At 35.9% G+C, this 18896-nt stretch overlaps 1 long non-coding RNA gene across 2 annotated transcripts in view; it reads left to right on the top strand.

The window, feature by feature from the left end:
- The first annotated feature begins 10971 nt into the window (after window positions 1-10971).
- LOC144284493 (uncharacterized) overlaps window positions 10972-18896 on the top strand; it is a 136529-nt gene continuing 128604 nt past the window's right edge. For both annotated transcript variants that reach the window (XR_013352911.1, XR_013352913.1), the window contains exon 1: window positions 10972-11128. This is a non-coding gene — a long non-coding RNA (uncharacterized LOC144284493). The remainder of the gene's footprint in view (window positions 11129-18896) is intronic.

Genomic DNA, 18896 nt, shown 5'->3' on the forward strand with positions numbered 1-18896 from the left:
ATCCTGGGGCTCGATCCTGGGGCTCCAAGATCACACCTTGGGCCCAAGGCAGGCGCTAAATCAATGAGCCACCCAGGGATCCCCTATTTTTTGTCTTTTAAACTTAGTTTGTTTATTCCATTTCAAATAGTAATTACTGGTAAGGTGTGTTTAGGACCATCATCTTGATATTTGATTTCTATTTTTGCCATATGTTCTTTATCTTTTTATTCTCTCTACCTTCTTTTGTATTTATCAACTACTATTTTTATCATTTGTTTTTTTATCTCTATTAGTTTATTAGTTTTAGATTCTTTGTATCTTTTAGTGGCTACCTTAGTAATTCCCATATGCTTTCTTGCCTATTATAGTAACTTGTATCTCAAACCATGAAAGATGCAACATTAGTTTTTCTCTATTCTCTTCTTATACTTTTTGCTATTGTTCTCATATATTTTATTTTTACATGTGTGAAAAATTGGCATAAAACTATTACTATTGTATTTAAATGATCAGTGGTTGTAGTTTGAATTTTCCTAATAACTAATGATATTGAACACATTATCATATTACTACTAGTCATTTGTATGCCTCTCTTGGTTAAATGGTAATTCAGGGGTTTGCTCCTTTTAAAATTAGATTGTATGTCTTTTTATTTATTTACAGATGTTCTTCATATTTTTCTATATACTGGTTGTTTATCAGATACATAATTTAGAAATATTTCTTCTGAGTCTGTGGTTGATAGTTTCATTTTATTGATGGTATTCTTTGAAGTGCAGAATTTTTTTGACTTTAATGAAATCAAGTTTATCAGTTTTTTCTTTTTGGCTCATGTGTTTTTTTTTTTTTTTTTAATTTTTATTTGTTTATGATAGTCACACACAGAGGGAGAGAGAGAGGCAGAAACACAGGCAGAGGGAGAAGCAGGCTCCATGCACTGGGAGCCCTACGTGGGATTCGATCCGGGGTCTCCAGGATCGCGCCCTGGGCCAAAGGCAGGCGCTAAACCGCTGCGCCACCCAGGGATCCCTTTGGCTCATGTTTTGGTGTCATATCAAAAAATTTGTTGCCTACTCTAAGATCACTAGTATTATATTTCTTCCTATATTTTCTTCTTTCTATGTATATGCCTAAGGTCCAAGTTCCTTTTAGTATTTTTACATATGAATATCCAATTATCCTAGTGTCATTGTTGAAAATATTTTTCTTTTCCTGTTAAATTGTTGAAAATCAGTTAGCCATAAATATGTATTTATTTTTGAATACTTAGTTCTGTTCCATTGGTCTGTATGTCTCTCTTTATGCTAGTGCCACACTATCTTAATATAGCTTTAATTGTAAGCTTTAAAATTGGGTAGTGTAAGTCCTCAAACTTTATCCTTTAAAAAAACTTAATCTGGTTATTTTATGTCTTCTGCATCAAATAGAAAATTTAGTACCAGACTGTTAATTTCCACAAAAAATTCCACTGCAGTTTTAATGGGGATATCATTGAATTTATTGATCAATTCTCTACCTGCTTTTACAATTTTTCTTTGTCTTTGATTTTTGGCAGTTTAATCCAGTTGCGTCTAATTATGGATTTTTAAAGCATTTATCCTGCTTTGGATTTAGTTTTTTTTGTTAGTTTTTTTTTTGTTTGTTTTTTTGTTTTGTTTTGTTTTGTTTTGAATCTGTGGGTGGTATTTTTCATCAGTTTTCAATATTTACAGTTTTTTTTTTCCTGCTTCATTCTTGCTCTCCTTTCTTTCTGGGATGCTCTCTCTCTCTCTTTTTTAAGTGATTCCCACTTTTACTCTTATGTTCCTCTTCCCCTTTTTCTCTCTGCTATTTTCTTCTTTCTTTTTCAGTTTGGATTATTCCTATTGATTTATCTTGTAATTCATGTGCTATTCAATACCAACAATGAGATATAAATATAATCTAGTGTATTTTTTAGTTCTAGAAAAAATTGTCTAGTTTTTTTATAGATTCAAATTCTTCATATTTTCTCAGTTTTATCTATCTCTTCTTTATATTCTTTCACATTTCCATAAAAGATTAAACATTTTTTTCAGCTTTATTGGGATATAATTGACATAAAGTTTTGTATGTTTAAGATGTAACACATGTTGATTTGATACATTTATATTTTGCAAAATGGTTACCACCTCAGCACTAGCTAATACCTTTATCACATTATATAATTACCATTATTTTCTGTGATAAAAACATTTAAGATTTACTCTCTTAACTTTCAAGTATATTATACATTATTGTTCACTATAATTGTAATGCTATGCATTACATTCCCAGAACTTATTCGTCTAATTGGAAGTTTGTACTGATTGACAAACACCTCTCCATCCCTCTCCCTTCCCCCTAGCCACTGGTTAACCACCATTCTATTTCTATAAGTTCGTTATTTTTAGATTCCACGTGTCAGTGAGATCATACACTATGTAACTTTCTCTGTTTGGCTTATTTCACTTAGTGTAATGCCTTCACTGTCCATCCATATTGTCACAAATGGCAAGATTTCCTTTTTTTCTCATTGCTGAATAGTATTCCTGTGTGTGTGTATTTAGGTGTGTGTGTATCTTACATTTTTTTAACCATTCATGCATTGACAGTCACCTTGTTTCCATATCTCAACTACTGTGAAAAATGCTGCAAAAAACATGGAGTGCATATATTTCTTTGAGATTCTGCTTTCATTTCCATTGGATATATACCCAGAGGTGGGATTTTTGGAGCATATGGTAGTTCTATTTTTAAATTTTTGAGGACCTTCCAAACTGTGTTCCATAGTGGCTATGTCAATTTGCATTCCCTTCAGCAGTGCACTAGGATTCTTTTTTCTCCTCATCCTTGTCAACACTTGTTATCTTCTGTCTTCTTGATGACAGCATTTCTAACAAGTGTGGGGTGGTGTCACATTGTGGTTTTGATTTTCATTTTGCTAATGATCAGTGATGTCAAACATCTTCCCATTTACCTGTTGGCCATTCATATGTCTTTGGAAAAAATTTATATTTAGTTCCTCTGCCAATTTTTAAATTGGATTGCTTTCTTGTTATTAAATTATATGAGTCCTTTATATGTTTTGCATATTGATCTCTTATCAGAAATGTGGTTTGCAAATACTTTGTCCCACTGTGTAGGTCACCTTTACATTTTGTTGATTGTGTCATAGAATTATTTTTAGGTTTTGTTTATTGTGGTTAATATCTGAATTATCTTCTGTTTTTTCTTTTGACTGGAAGTTATATTTTTTTAACTCCTTATATACCTAGCAAATATTTATAGTACGACAATGGGAATAAAGGAACCATGGAGGTTGTAGATGATGCTGTTTCCCAATAAAGAAGGTTCTCACCTTATTGTGTTAGGTAAATAGTTTGAAGGGCACATCTCTTCAGTCTAATCATGGATGATCTGTGTTAGGAATTAGAGTTTTTCTGAGATCTAGTTAACTTCTGGTTTATCCCTGGTTAAGTTATTTGTGGTTCTCTGTCTTCTTGATGTTAACCTGTTAGGAGGATTCAGTTCTGACCACTGGAGGTTTTGAGCATTAACTCTTTAGGTTTTTATGGTATTTTTCATACAAAGAACCAAGAAATTGTGAAAGGTTTTACGCTGCCTTTCCAACTTACCCCCTCCATTTATACATGCTGCTTCAGAACTCAAGAACTGACCCTTGGCAAAAACTGTGTATCTAGGGCTTCTCTAGTTTCCAATACAGGTCAGTATCTGTGAAGCCTCTAAATTCACAACTTCTTTCTTTTTTCCTCACGCCAGCCTCGATACTCATGCCTATTTTGGAATTGTTAATTGACCCAAAGAAAGAAAATGGCTGGTGATTTTCAATTGTCTTAGGAAAAACTCTTTGAATTCTGAAATTTTAGTTCTAGTCCTCATTGGCTCCATACTTTTCTGATATTTTTAAACATACAATTTTTGTAATTTATTTGGTTTTTCTCCCTTAGTTGTAAGGAGAATCACTGACCTGCTGCAACTTACTGCATCTTTCCTGGAAGTGAAGTTCATTTTCTGTCAAAGAGAAAAAGAGAAGTGAATTCCAAATCTATTAGCCAGTAAGATTATTTTAGATACCAAGCAAAATTCTAGAACTTATTATTTATAAGGCAGGTGAAAGTGTTATTATAAAGGGGACATCGTAAAATATATCTAATATAGGGTCATTGAGAATATATTATAACTAAATAGCTCCATTTCTTTTTTGTTTCTTTGTCAAGGTTACAGGAAAAATAGATACAATTTATCTGACATTTAGAAAGACACTTCACAAAGTTTTAATGATATCTTTGTTATCAAGATGAAGAAATGTGAAGTTGAAACTAATACATTTAGATAGATTTACACAGTCAAAGGATCAAACCCTGTGACACTGGATGACTTTTTGAAGAGATCAGTGGGAGTTTGAAGAAATGTTTTTGTGACTGCAGCACAAACCACTGGGTAGATTTTAATCAATGAATTTGATGAAGACAAAGATAATACACACATCATGTACACTCAGAGTGAATTCCAGTAAAGTGAAAGAATCAAGAACCTAAATAATTTCAGCAAACTGCGACAAATAAAGCTTAATGGGTACAAATGTAATATCCTACGTTTGGATAAAATGAAAACTGTTAAAATACAGGCTAAGAAAGACATGGCTTAACAGAAATACATGTTTAAAAAATCACTTGGGAATTATTGTTGGCATGAGTTTAGAATGAGTCAGTGGTATGATATGGCTGCCAAAAAGGCCAGTATGATTTAGGGCAGCATTTAGTCGAGTATAAGGTATGGAATAAGGCAGCTGATGAATCCATTGTAGTAAATATTCCTTGGACATATGCTGTTGCAATATGTTCTGAGCATCATACTTTCAGAGGGGACCATATCTGAAGCTCACCCAGAGGAGAGTAGTCAGGATATAGAGGTGGGAAACAGAAAGAAAAAACAGTGGAAAGATGTAAGAGTGTTTTACTTGGGGAAGAGAAGGTTCCAGGAAATATGAGAGCTGTCTTATAATGGGCATAGGGTTGTTTTGTCTTTGTAGTTAGAAGTAGAACAGAAATAGAGAAAATGCTTGCATTTCTAACATTAAGAAGTACTTTTTCAAAAATAGTTATATAGGTATCTGAATTTTGAATTGGATTGCTTTGTGTTCTATGTGGTTGTAGATATCTAAGACTTTTCAATTAGGAAGAACCAGATGCATGTCATTTTTAAGTTCTGTGATTTCACCTAATCTTTCAGACTCTCAGTTTCTTTAATTCTAGAATGGGGACAGTAATAGTACCCTATTATAGTTATGAAGATTAAGAGAAATAATTCAGATGAAGTGCTTGCAATGATGCCCAGGTTAAGTGAAATATTTTTAAGGTCCTGTGATGTGATAAGAAAAAGAAGAAAAAAAGCACCTGCCTCTTATCCTGGCCATGCTTTTACTTCAGTAAGTAGGAAACCAAGTCCCAACTCCGAAATTAGACTTAATGCCCAAAATGTAGGTGCCAGAGAAGCTGACTTAATCTGATGTTGCCATTAAGAGTCTACAGATCATGATAGCTAATTCTCACAGACTTTTCAGGTGTTATTTTTATGTTAGCATCTGCTTGGATAAACTCATACTGTGAATTGATGAACATCAATTTATTTATTCCTTCTAGGTGGCCAATTTTTACAGAATGGCACATGTGTATGCAAACATGCATCCTGAATTTTGAGTACACACTCCATTTAAAATAATTTACTTCTTTTTTCCTCAAAGTACATTATTACTTTATATATATATATATGTATATATATATATATATACACACACACACACATATGTAAGATGTGGTTAGAAAAAACAGAATTTTTATATGTCACACAGTTGTGCTGGGATAGTCACAATCACTTTCCATAAGAAGCATGATTCAAAAATACTATGAGATACTATTTTATGCTCATCAGCAAAGATTAGCATAATAAAAATAGTATAATCTTATATCCTATGAAAAGGGTACAGAGCAGTGATAACTTGAAAGTCTGGTGGGAGTGTGAACTGATATAACCACCATGGACATTAATTTAGCAATATATCTATGAAAATTAGAGAGGAACACTCTCTGACTCAGCAAGTCTGCTTCTCTGTATGTGGCAGAAAAAATCTTATATGTGTACGATAACAGAAACATATAGAATGTCCTTTGTCAAATGTTTCCCAAGTGGAGAAAGAATAAATAAGTTATGGTTTAGTCATCTGAGTGAATGCTATACCACAACTAAGATGAGTAAATTAGAGGTACATCTGTAAGCATGGATAAATTTAAAATACATGACACTGAGTAAAAATACTCTTTGTGGAATGATGTATACAATATGATTCTGCTTGTAGAAAGATTTAATCATAAAGCATTATTAAATAATGTCTATGGTTATAAATATGGAACAAATATATAGAACCATTCATGATGAGATTTATTTTGGAGGAAAGTAAGTAGAAGAATGAGGAGGGATCAAAGGGGCGGGGCTTAATTCTTTCTGTAATATTTTCTAAAAGTGGTATCCTGAAGCAAATGTAGAATAATGTTAATATTTGATAAAGCAGGGTATTAAGTACATAGGAGTTCATTATATTCTTATCTGCATGTTTAATGTATTTCACAAATCCTTTTTTTAAGAGAAAAGAAGGCTCTCTTTTCTATGTTCTTGCTCACTTTTTCTTTTTTTAAAAAAGATTTATTTATTTAGAGAGAGCATGCATGCGAGTGGGGGGAGGGGCAAAGGGAGAGAATCTCAAGCCGACTCCCCACTGAGTGGGGAGCCAGACCTAGGCTTGGATCTTACAATCCATGACCTGAGCTGAAACCTGAATCAGATGCTTAATGGACTGAGCCACCCAGGTGCCCCTTGCTCACTTTTTCTTGAAATGGCTGTGAGAAGATTTAGGAGTCCATTGGGTGGGCCAAAAAAAAAAAAAAAAAAAAGAAAGAAAAATAAGAAAATTGAGGTCACAGTGCCAGCTAGCAATTAAAAGTACTCAAAGATCCCTCATATATCTAGTGTGGTTTTAAGTAGTACAATAAGATCATGTGTTAAGATTCAGAAACCCTGATACTGTTCATGTGGAGAGGTCTAACTAAGAATAAGTATCTGTTGGGGAGAGAATGAAAGATTAGTACAGACAAGGGAAAGACAAGGAATGTCCTAGTGGGGTGGCTTCTGAGGAGATCCCTGGCCAGTGTGGGGGTCAGTGTAGATGCCCTGTGCACTTGGGGAGGAAAATAAAGGTGGCATTAATGAAAGAATTGCTGAAGAGAAAGACTTGAAGCAACTTCATACTTTTGCTTGGGGTAATCTGGTAAAAACTATCCTAGAAAAAAAAAAAACAACTATCCTAGAAAATCCAACCACTCAAACAAAAATAATTGGGAGTGAGGCTTAATGGTTAATGAAGCCCATGCTCCTTTGATCAGTAGAAGAATTGGACTTGCCTAAATGTCCTGATAGCAGCTTGATCTTTTATCTCCAAGGTCCTGCAGAACAGAGAGGGGATCCTACTCTGTACCTCCAGGCAGCTAGTGGGGTGAATGGATTCCCAGTGTCAAGGGCTGAAGTTCTAATTAGAATCCTCTTTCTAGAAGGCTTTTGGTGAGCAGTCTTCATTCACTTCCCAGTGCCATCGGGGAATAATGTTCCATATTCAGCAAGAAATTGCCCTCTTTTACATGTATGAAATGTTTTTGTATTTGAAACAAGTGGTCTTGTATTTTTGTGGGTGTGAAGCAGAGTGGTCTTGAGGGCTCATGATCAGTATATCTTATCATATAAAAGCATCATGAGCTCTTAAAAAATGCTATCTAAAAACTAAACTTGGTCTTAAATGGTAATGCTAGAGAAAGATGCTTGGGAATTTAAAGATGGATTGGGCAACTTTATAATTGAGATTTTTTCTAGTGTCTACATTGTATGTATTTTAATATTTAAGGAGGAATGGAGGTATTGGTAGGGGAACATGAAGAGTGCTGAAAAGGTGAGGGGGAGCCAGGCTGTGCAGATGATGGTAGCATCAGAAGAGGTTCTTTTGTTCCCCAACATGGACAGAGAGATAATCCCCATCAGATTATTCTCCACTTTAAAGAAAATGTAGTTTCTGTTGTTTAGCCTGTACTGCCTTCTCCTGGTTGGTCTTGGATTAGCAGCTAGGGTATAACAAAAGTAAAGCTTGTGTGAATTAATCCACATATAACGCAGATACTGTGTGCAGACTATACTGCCTGCCCATTGGCATTTGCTCCAGTGCTGGTAATATATCCAGGCATGGAGGGCCTGCCTTAGAACCATGGTGGTGGTGTTTCATGACTCTTGTCTTTGTGAGCCTATGCATATATTAATAAAATATGCAAGTAGAACCCTTTAGCTCCTCCAAATTTGAGGAAGGCACTTGTGTGCAGTCTGAGTTCTCTGTGAGTTGCTTCCTTCTAAATGAGGGAGGTTATATAGAATGTTAGGCTCTGCTAATACACTTAATCTTATAAAGGGACATTTGTTGTGTGTCCTCAGAGTGAATTCTACTTTTATTCCTAGGACGTGGCAGAAGTGTAGTGAAGAGGCTAAAATTATAGTCTCCAGTATCACAGACAAACCTCAGTTCAAAGAAAAGGTAACTGGTTCTTCTCAGTGAAAATTATCCTGCTTAATTGTCAGACAGATTTTGATATTCTGAAAATTATACCTATAAAGTGAAAGAAAAGGAAGAGACTGAGAAAAAGGAAGCAGAAAACAGAACTTACTGACTTTGGAGAAGAGCCAAAGCCTTATGTACACACACGCAAATGCATATATGTATAACCTTATATGTGTGTATATGTAGATCATGTTATATCTGGAAATTGTATAGCGTGAAATTGTATAGTGCAATCTACCTGTGAGGAACCTAAAATATGGTAAAGGATCAGGAAATGCTGATACAAAGAAAAATACTGGGGATGGGGAGCATGGTTGAGGTTGTCCCTACCCTTCTGTTAGAGTATCCACGCAATCAGAAGTGCAGGAGGGGAGTACCTGGATGTGGCTAGGCCAGAAATAAAAGTCTGCATCCAAATAGTGGGAGCTTGAGAGCTTGAGCCAAGCCAAGAATGAAAAGCAGGCTGTGGCCAACTCCACAGAATAGGAGCCAAGTAAACACTCAACTGACTGTGCCACCCAGGTGCCCCTCCAAATGACTTTTAATTCCTAGTCCATCCACACACTGAGGTTCTACACCTGGAGATCCTAAGGCAGCAAAGGGCTCCAGAGGAATGTTGTGGGTAAGATATTAGTGATTCATATCCTAAATATGTGTACATTATATTATATGAATGTGTGTGTATAAAATCGTTATGTCCAAGTAAAATGTTAGATTACTTTTATTTTGGTTTTTCTTAACTAGTTATTTTGTCTCTAAAGTCTCAGAAATAAACTCCATTCATGTACTTTCAAACCAGAAATAAAGGTTGACTTGGGTAAACTTGGAATAAACAGACTGGCATATTAAGTAAGATAAGGTCCCCAGGATCAATCCTTAAAGCTGGTGGGCCGCCAATCAGATATCTTCACTAAGAATTGGTTTAGGGTCAGGAACTACTTCCACCTAGTAAATGATAAGGACAAAAAGATCACAGACATGATGCAGCAAAAGTGATTATCTGTTGTTCTTTAAATACAAAGTTGTCGAGGAGACTTGTCTGTGGTTTGGTATAACAAAGCCTGGAACTCAATAAATATTAACTGATAATGATAACATGAAAATCCTTTTGATTGCTCCACATACCAAACCTCATAGCCTTACCCAGAGACCAAATGAAAGCTAAAATAACCAATAAAGAAAATGAATGAAAGCCATGCCAAACCATGAGAAGATGATTCAAGTTAAAAGTACATGACAAAGCAGGTGGCTTCAGTGCTGGTAGAAGTATTTGGTAGCTAGGAACAAGATGAAAACGAAGTATCAGTAATTGTCATTTTCCTTCATAGTTAAGATACATGAAACCAGTGAGATATTCCATAGACTGTGAAGGCACAGCCTCTAATTCTAAGAGCCAATTTATTTTACTCTAATTGGAGAGGTTGGAAAGACTTTTGAGATTGTTATTTTAAATGTCTTTTGCTATTAAACTGTGGTTAGGAAATCTGCTCAGCCAAAATGATGCTAAAAGAGCATTAAGTTTATGAGTCACGAAAGCCAGAATGAGTCCAATTAGTTTCCTGCACTTTAGCACAATAGAAGCCTTTAATAACAATGAGACACTACTTTAAAATTGATACAAGACAAGAGATCAGAATCTTGGCTTCTCTCCCCACTTTGATTATTGACCAAGTAAAGGTTAGATGAGCTATTGTGTTGATTCATTTGAAAGATTCCTCTTCTGTAGAATGAGGTTGACAGTGGGCACATTTGGGTCTTGTAGGGCACAGAGCAAGTTATTGTCTCTTCAGACTGAAGTCTTGTATATGTAAGTAGCAGGAATGAAAACACTGCAGGGCTGACTTCCTCCCAGGCCTTTATTTGACTTTCCCTCTTCCCTCCCTCCCTTGCCACCCAATGCTTCTTCTCCTTCTTCTCCTCCTCCTTCCATTTTTTTCCTTTCAGAATTATCTACAAAGTTCTGTTTAACCTAATTCCGTCTGGTCCCAGTATTCTAAGTGGAAAATGGCAAAGTATGCTATGGAAGGCTCTTGCCTTAAAGGGATTAATTTGCACAAATTAAATGCTGACATGCGTGGATTTTTGGGAGCCCTAGAAATTAACAGTCTGTACTCTCAAGGTTTTTAAGGTGGTTTTTGTTGTTGTTGTTGTTGTTGTTTTCTGTCCACATACTATTCCACAAGGTTCAGAAACCAACCTTTTGTCACTAGTGATGCCTCACTTAGATGCCAAGGAGACTGTATGGTTAATAGGCCAATGAGTCTTTTTTTTTTTTTTTTTTTTTTTTAGATTTTACTTATTTAACAGAGAGAGAGAGAGAGAGAGAATGCCTGAGCACCAGAGTGGACAAGCAGGGGGAACAGCAGAGGGAGAGGGAGAAGCAGACTCTCTGCTGAGCATGGGATCATGACCTGAGAGGAAGGAAGATGCTTACCTGATTCAACCACCCAGGAGCCCCATATTGGGCACCTTTAATGTGTAAGTTCCCCAAAGAAGACTGGGAGGGTGTGCTTTTCCACTGATTGGCTTACTAAGCAGTAAATGATAAGTTCCATAGGGCAGGGAATTTGCTTGTTCACCTCTATATCAGCAAAACTGTGCCAAAGAGTTTGGGGATGATAAATTATTGAAGAATTACAAATTTTAGCTATTTTTAAGCTTTAAATTATTTTGTCTTGTGTAAGGAATCATACACTACAAACTATTTTGTATCTTGCTTTTGTAACTTTGTATCATGTATCATTATTTTTCCTGTTATTAAAAATTTTTAGAAAATTTTATTTTTAGAGGTAGTAAATAATTCCACTATATGGCTAGATCTTAATTTACTTAACTATTTTCTAATTCTGGATATTTAGATTGCTTTTATTTTTATATTATAAAAAAATTGCTGAGTCTCATGGATGGCTTAGATGTTTAAGGGTCTGCCTTCAGCTCAGGTCAAGATCTTCAGGTCCTTGGGATGGAGCCCCGCATTGGGCTCCCTACTCAGTGGGGAGTCTACTTCTCCCTCTCCCTCTGCCTCCTATGCTCTCTCTCTCAAATGAAGAAATAAAATCTTTAAAAAACTAAGCGTTTTTATACATACATTTTGTGACATTATGAAGACTCCTACATGCAGACTTACTTGATTCAGAATCTATAAATATTAAGGTGTTTTTTTTTTAAAGCTCTTGTTAATTTATTCATGAGAGACAGAAAGAGAGAGAGAGAGAGAGAGAGAGAGAGAGAGAGGCAGAGACACAGGCAGAAGGAGAAGCAGGCTCCATGCAGGAAGCCCAATGTGAGACTCCGTCCTGGATCCCGGGATCATGCCCTGGGCCAAAGGCAGATGCTCAACTGCTGAGCGACACAGGAGTCCAAAATATTAAGGCTTTTGATACTTGTTACCAAACTGCTCTTGAGAAAGGTAGGAACAATTTACGCTCCCAACATCTATATTTGAGATCTATATAACATCATGATTCTTCACTGGTGTATTAATTGACAACTTCATAGTTCTAAAATTGAATATATTTTTTGTTTTTAAATATTTATTGGCTGTTTTTATTTCTGCTTTTGTGAATTGCCTATTTGTATTTCTGACCCATTTTTCTATTGAATGTTCAACTTGTTCTTATTAATTTTGTAACAATCCTTTATTTATCAGAGATAAATATAGTTGTCTGTAATACATATTTCCTCAGTTTGTTATAACTTGGATTATCTCAGATTTTTTAAAGTAGTTTTTATAATTACCTAAAGGCAAACAAAAACTGAATACATATGTAGAAGTACTTACAAAACCCTCCTCCATCCCAGTGTTTGGCAACCATTCATCTAAAATTATTGACTTTTGAGAAGAATTTTGATGGCTTGATGTTTTGGATGGATATTCTTCTTCATATCACTGAGGTACTAATCTATTCTTAGTTTTCAAGAATTTTGTTGGGAATAGAGATAACTTTGCTCCATGCCTTTCTAGTATATTTGGAGATGCTTATGTAATTTTTCTTCTTTGACTTAGGTCAGATATCTTTGGAAGGATAGGTTAGGGGACAATTTTATACTTTTTTTTCACATCTTTCAGTTTCTTCTGCAGATAGTATTTTCAGACTTTAGTATCTTTTGGAGTTGGTTTTTTAATTTATATTTTCCTTTACCCCCACTTTATTCATTGGTTCTTTTAGCAATATTAATTACCTATTTTGTATCAGACACTATTTGTGATCAGAACAGTGGAAAGAACAAAGGAAGACAGAGATGAGGCAGAAATAGAGGTCCCATTGCAGTTCTAGTCCCTGGGAGATGGACTTGGAACGTTTGATATTTGTGTACATAATACACTGTGAATGTTGAATGTTGAGGGTAGCAATATTGGGCAGCTGATAATGTAGGGAGTTCTGGGTTTGGGATGGCTCTGTAGAGTTTTCCCATTTGACCAGTTGACCACTCATTATGTGTGCACTGCCCCCAAGGAGAGAAGTGTGAGTGTGACTTTGAGTGAGAGGGCTCCCGTGGGCCTTGCACAATTCCCATTCCTGGAGAGGGCGTCCATATGCATTCACGTTCCTGGCAGCAGGTGAGATGAGTGCTCCACTCCCGAAGGGGATCTCTTCTTGGATTCTACACTGATTGATAGTTAGAACTGCTGCATTATTTCTACTGTTTAAGAACCACCCTGTTTCCTGTCTTGTTTACTGTCATTGTATCCCATTAACCATTCAATGTTTTGTTGTCTTTTCATCCATTCTCTCTCTTTTTCTCCCTCCCTCCCCATCTCCTGCTTATTCTGCTAAGAGGTTTGTTTATCAGTATTTTTGAAAAACTGTCATTTAGATTTATTTGTCAATTTTACTAGATGCTGTATCTTTAGTATCTTCTTTTGTCTTTGTTATGTCTTCTTCCTACTTCATTTTATTCTTTCCCTCGAATTTTGAGTTGAATGCTTAGCTTATTTAATCATTTCATTTTTAATAAGAAATACTTTTAAAATATAAATTTTCCTCTGAGTGCATTTTAACAGTATTCTTTACATTTCTGTAAGTGTAGTTTTCATCGTTATTTTTAAATTGTGTATTGATCTCATTTCTTCCTCAGCATTGAGAGTACTTTAGGAGAAAATTCTAAAATGTCAAGGCAATTTTTTTTCTGCTTTAATTTGTCATAGTCAGAGAAAGTGATCTGTAATATTTCCAAAGTTGGAGATTTCTTAGGATTTTCTCTGTAGCATAATATACTAATATGAGTAGTGTCCTCTCAAAATTCATGTCCATTAGGGACATCAAATGTTACCTTATTTGAAACGAGGGTCTGGCAGATGTGACTAATTAAGATGAACTCAGATTAGGGTAGGCCCTAAATCCAGTGACTGGTATCTTTTGAGCAGACTGGCAAACCCACAGAGACACATACATAAGAAGGCCAGGTGAAGACAGAGGCAGAGAATGGAATGATGTAACTAATGGCTAGGCAATGCCAAGGAATGCCACAAATGCTGGCAACCCCCAGAAGCCAGGAAAAGGAGAAGCAGAATACCCTCCTAGAGCCTTCAGAGATATGCTAAAGGCTCTTGCTAATATTATTTTTTAATACCTTCCTTAAACTTATAATAGTTTTTACCTTATGTAAAATGGCACAATGTTATTTTGGTGCTTAACACTTACAGGAGTTGTATTTTTCCTAGTAGTTATTATACTTAATAGTAGGAATGCCACAAATGCTGGCAACCCCCAGAAGCCAGGAAAAGGAGAAGCAGAATACCCTCCTAGAGCCTTCAGAGATATGCTAAAGGCTCTTGCTAATATTATTTTTTAATACCTTCCTTAAACTTATAATAGTTTTTACCTTATGTAAAATGGCACAATGTTATTTTGGTGCTTAACACTTACAGGAGTTGTATTTTTCCTAGTAGTTATTATACTTAATAGTAGTATATGGTAGTTGTATTATTTTACCTGCTATAATTATTCTGTACTTGATTTTATCTCATGTTATATTTACTTAGAATTACTTTTTATCTGCTTTTAATATCTGACCATAACTATTTTATTTTTGGACAAAATCCTCTCCATTCTTCATTAAAAAAATCATCTTATATCAGTATGTTTTAGTTGCTTCTATTTTATATTTAAGAATCCGATCCCTCTAGTTTTGTAACCAAAGAGGAGACTATTTGTCTTTTTATCGGGCAACTCATACAATGTCCATTTATGTAATATCAAGGTCATAGCTGACAGATTTGCTATAGTTGCTATTAATCCTGTTTGTGGTTTGATACTTTAATAGAAATGCCACCTAGTGTTTCTTTCATTTTCTGTTTATCTTCCTTACTGTTATATCGTCAAATATTTTGGGAAATGTATATCTCGTTTCCATTCCGTGAAATTCAAAAGTTTTCTCAAACCGTGTTTAGTAGGTGATACTTGAAGGGCTTTCTTTTGGGTCCTCTTCTTTGACAGATGAAATCTAGGACACCTTTACTTTCTCCAGTAGCACAGAATCCACTACCCTCTCCTAGTTCTGAGTCTTTTACACTGATCTTCCTGTGTTACACACCCTAGTGATTGTACTCACATTATTATTTTTATATCCTGTATCTTCTCTTTAGAAGACATATTTTGCTTCGCATTCAACTTTATAACCAGACATAAAATTTATTCTTAGACTTAATATCTATTTTTAACTGGCCTTCAAGGACCCTGTTAGCTCTGTTCTTTTGGTCAGTTGGAGTGCTTCAAGGAATTTCTTTAAAGAGAAGTGTGTTTTCTGAGCCTTTGCGTGGCCGAACTGCTTTATACTTTGAACTTCAATGATAGCTTGAACTTTGCTCAGGTTAGTTCTGACATTTAATATTGCAGAAGAGAAGTTAGAGGTCAGGCTGGTTTTTATTTTTCTGTAAGTAACTATTTGGGAGGTGGGTAGAGGTAAGAAGTGGCTGAGTAAAGAATTCTGTCCGCATCTGTTATTGCCATTTGAGAATGCTATCACAAGGTTGTTAGGTGTAACATTTCTTTGATGTTTCTTGGAAAATAGTAGCCCCCTTTTTTTTTTTTAATTTTTTTTATTTATTTATGATAGTCACAGAGAGAGAGAGAGAGAGGCAGAGACACAGGCAGAGGGAGAAGCAGGCTCCATGCACCGGGAGCCTGACGTGGGATTCGATCCCAGGTCTCCAGGATCGCGCCCTGGGCCAAAGGCAGGCGCTAAACCACTGCGCCACCCAGGGATCCCAGCCCCTTTTGATTTGTATACATTAAATTTCCTTATGTTTAGAAGGGTTTTCTTCAACTGGCTTGTTTACGAGTACATTTCTTCTGGGTTCTTCTCCAGAAACAACTACTCATTCGAAATACTATATGATGTCTCTTTTCTCTTAATTTTCCATATTCTCTACAATTATTTTAATCTGTTTATAGGTTTTTTTTTTTCATGCTGACATGTAGTTTTGAGTTTGGCTTTCACATTTATATTTTATTTTGAGAGAGAGTGCAAGTGCACACCCACGTGTGCCAGTGGGGAGGCTAGGTAGGGGGAGAGGGAGAATCTGAAGCAGGCTCTACACCCGAAGGGGGGGTCCATCTCATGACCCTGAGATCATGACTTAAGCCAAAATCAAGAGTTGAATGCTTAACTGACTGAGCCACCCAGGCACTCCTTTCACAGCTTTAATTTGAATTTCTCCATCTATTCGTTCTTCACTGCCCTCCATGTGGATTTAATTATTTCTATTTCATGTTTAGTTTTCTTGAATCTTTCTCTTAAAAAAAAGATTTTATTTATTCGAGAGAGAGTGTGCACGTGTGTGAGAGAGTGCATGAGTGTGGGGGGAGGGGGCGGGGGCAGAGAGAAAGGGAGAAGCAGACTTCTCCCAGAGCAGGAAGCCCTACATGAAGCTCAATCCCAGAACTCTGGGATGATGCCCTGAGCCAAAGGCTGATGCTTAACTGACTGAGCCACCCAGGTGCCCCAGTTTCTTGAATCTTTCTAATTGTTTATTATAAAAAATCTTATCCCTCAGTAAATCCTCATAATGAGCCTACGAAAAACATATATAAATTATTCTCGTCTTACAGATGATGAAACTGAGAAACAGATTAACGTTAAGCACCCTAGGTCACACAGATAGTACTTGACAGAGTTGAGATTGAATTCAGAGCAGTCTGATACAGAGCGCTTGTCACATCCACTGTCTGATTTTGCTTCTATATTATTAGAAATGTTATATCACATGATTTAAGTCTAAGTTACATGAAGAATTCTTTTATAGTGATTGTGTAGTACTTGAAGAGAGAATGGGCGTAAGAATAGGTTTACAAAAGTGTTTGAGAGTTTTGAGCATAACATGGTAATCAGATTTGTAATATGTCTGGAGCGGAAGTGTAAAATGGACACAATATTCAAGACAGGGAAATTCTGGAGTTAAGATTCTAAAGTCTTTGAGGCAAAAGTTTGACCTTTAATTTGCCTGGTGGGCCTGTGTTTCCCACGTATGAGATGTTTTACGCTTCTGAAGCCTAAGGAATAAGATTGAGAATTCAGCTCAAGGTTGGGATATAGGAAGGTGTTGAACTATCAAGGAAGAGAAAGATCCCATAATATGCTCTAGAAAGAACTAGTCAATCTAGAGAGATTATGACTATTGGCTACTACATGGATGAATGCAAAAAAATACATACCTAATGTTTATTTCTTGTGTACTTCAAGGTTCCAGTGCTCTGTGATAAAAATAACACATGTGTACACTGAAGGAGGAGTCAAATGGAAAAGCCGTTAATACCCCTGGAGTGTGTATGTGTGTGTATGTGTGTGTGTATCTGTTAAACAGTGGTGGGAACTCAAGAAGAAAGCTTTATGTTTGTGGAATATTTTATTTTACCCTATTCTATGTTTTAAGAAATATGGAGAAGACTGCCAGCATATTTTATCTTGTAGGTAATAACAACGTAATTCTCTTAGAATGATTTTGGTATGAGGAGCACTTAAAAAAAAAAAAAAAGAAATCTTTAGTCTATTTGAGCCTGTAATCTGATTAGGACTAATTACGTTATCAGTATAAATATGAACAATCACATCATTAGAACCCATAATTGCCTAATTAGGACTTGTACTCATGCAGTGATTTTTGTTAGATCTGAATTCCACCTATAGGATTATTTTGCCAAATCTGGAGACAGAAATTAGAGTCAATTCCAGTCAAGTCCGTGGCTTATTTTTTGGTGACCTGGGTAAATTTACCAGAACCATTTCATGGAAATATTATTCTTCAAATTTTTCATAAGGGCCAATTAGAAGAAACTTCTTGCAGATTGAAATTATTCCCTGTACCACTTTACGAAGATAAACAAACAAACAAAACAGGGATGAGATCTTTTTTTAGGAATTATGCACAAAATTAACAGTGGCACCGAGTGTCCCAAAAATATTCCAGCAAGCTCCTCATTATCATGCTGCCCTCTGCCAGACCTCTTTTATCCCACCTGCCTTTATTTTTATTTGTATGTTTCCTAGAAGAAAGTCTTATAGATCTTATTTAGGAGACTGGATGTCCAGGAGCATTTATTCCTCAGTGAGTTGAGTGAGTTGTCCAATAGTACAAGAAGCAGAGACAATAGTTCACATCTCTTTGCCTTTGGAAAATTCGATGGCCAGCAGCCAATCCTTGTAGAGAGGAAGCAAATGATGTATAGTAAAGTTCGGTTTGGAAGACTGCATTTCCCCCATTTTCCTGGTCTATTTATAATATTTTAGTGCTTCCACAGTGACCAAAATGAGGCTGGTTCCATAGGAGCTTGACTGCTTGGAGGCATTCTTTGTTTCAGGTTTTAGGTGTGTGAGATGTTAAAAGAAGACTCCCTGAGGATCTTCCATAATAAGCCCAATTTGGATAGCATCCAGGATGAACCCTTACATCGAATTCTGAATTATAATGGGTAACATTATAGCAAAACTCCAGAGCATTTCTCTCTGTGTCCTAGAACATTAAATATTTTTGTCTGGCAGGCACATCAGCAAAACTCCAATCTCATTCCAGTCTGATAAAGTTATTTTTGCAGTTGATTAGCATGCCAAATGTTTCCCTTCCTACATACTCCATTTCCTTCCTTTTCCACTATTTGTAAACTGCTGGGGAGGTGTGTTAACAACATTGGATTTCAGTGTCACATGGAGGGGAAGTAGGGATGGTAGGAGGCAGGGGTGGGGGAGAGATTGCTTTCTGTACACTCTTTTAAATTCCACCTTTTCCTTTTAAAAATTCTTTTTAAAG

This window comes from Canis aureus, chromosome 15, assembly GCF_053574225.1.
Source record: "Canis aureus isolate CA01 chromosome 15, VMU_Caureus_v.1.0, whole genome shotgun sequence".
NCBI classification, from domain to species: Eukaryota; Metazoa; Chordata; class Mammalia; order Carnivora; family Canidae; genus Canis; species Canis aureus.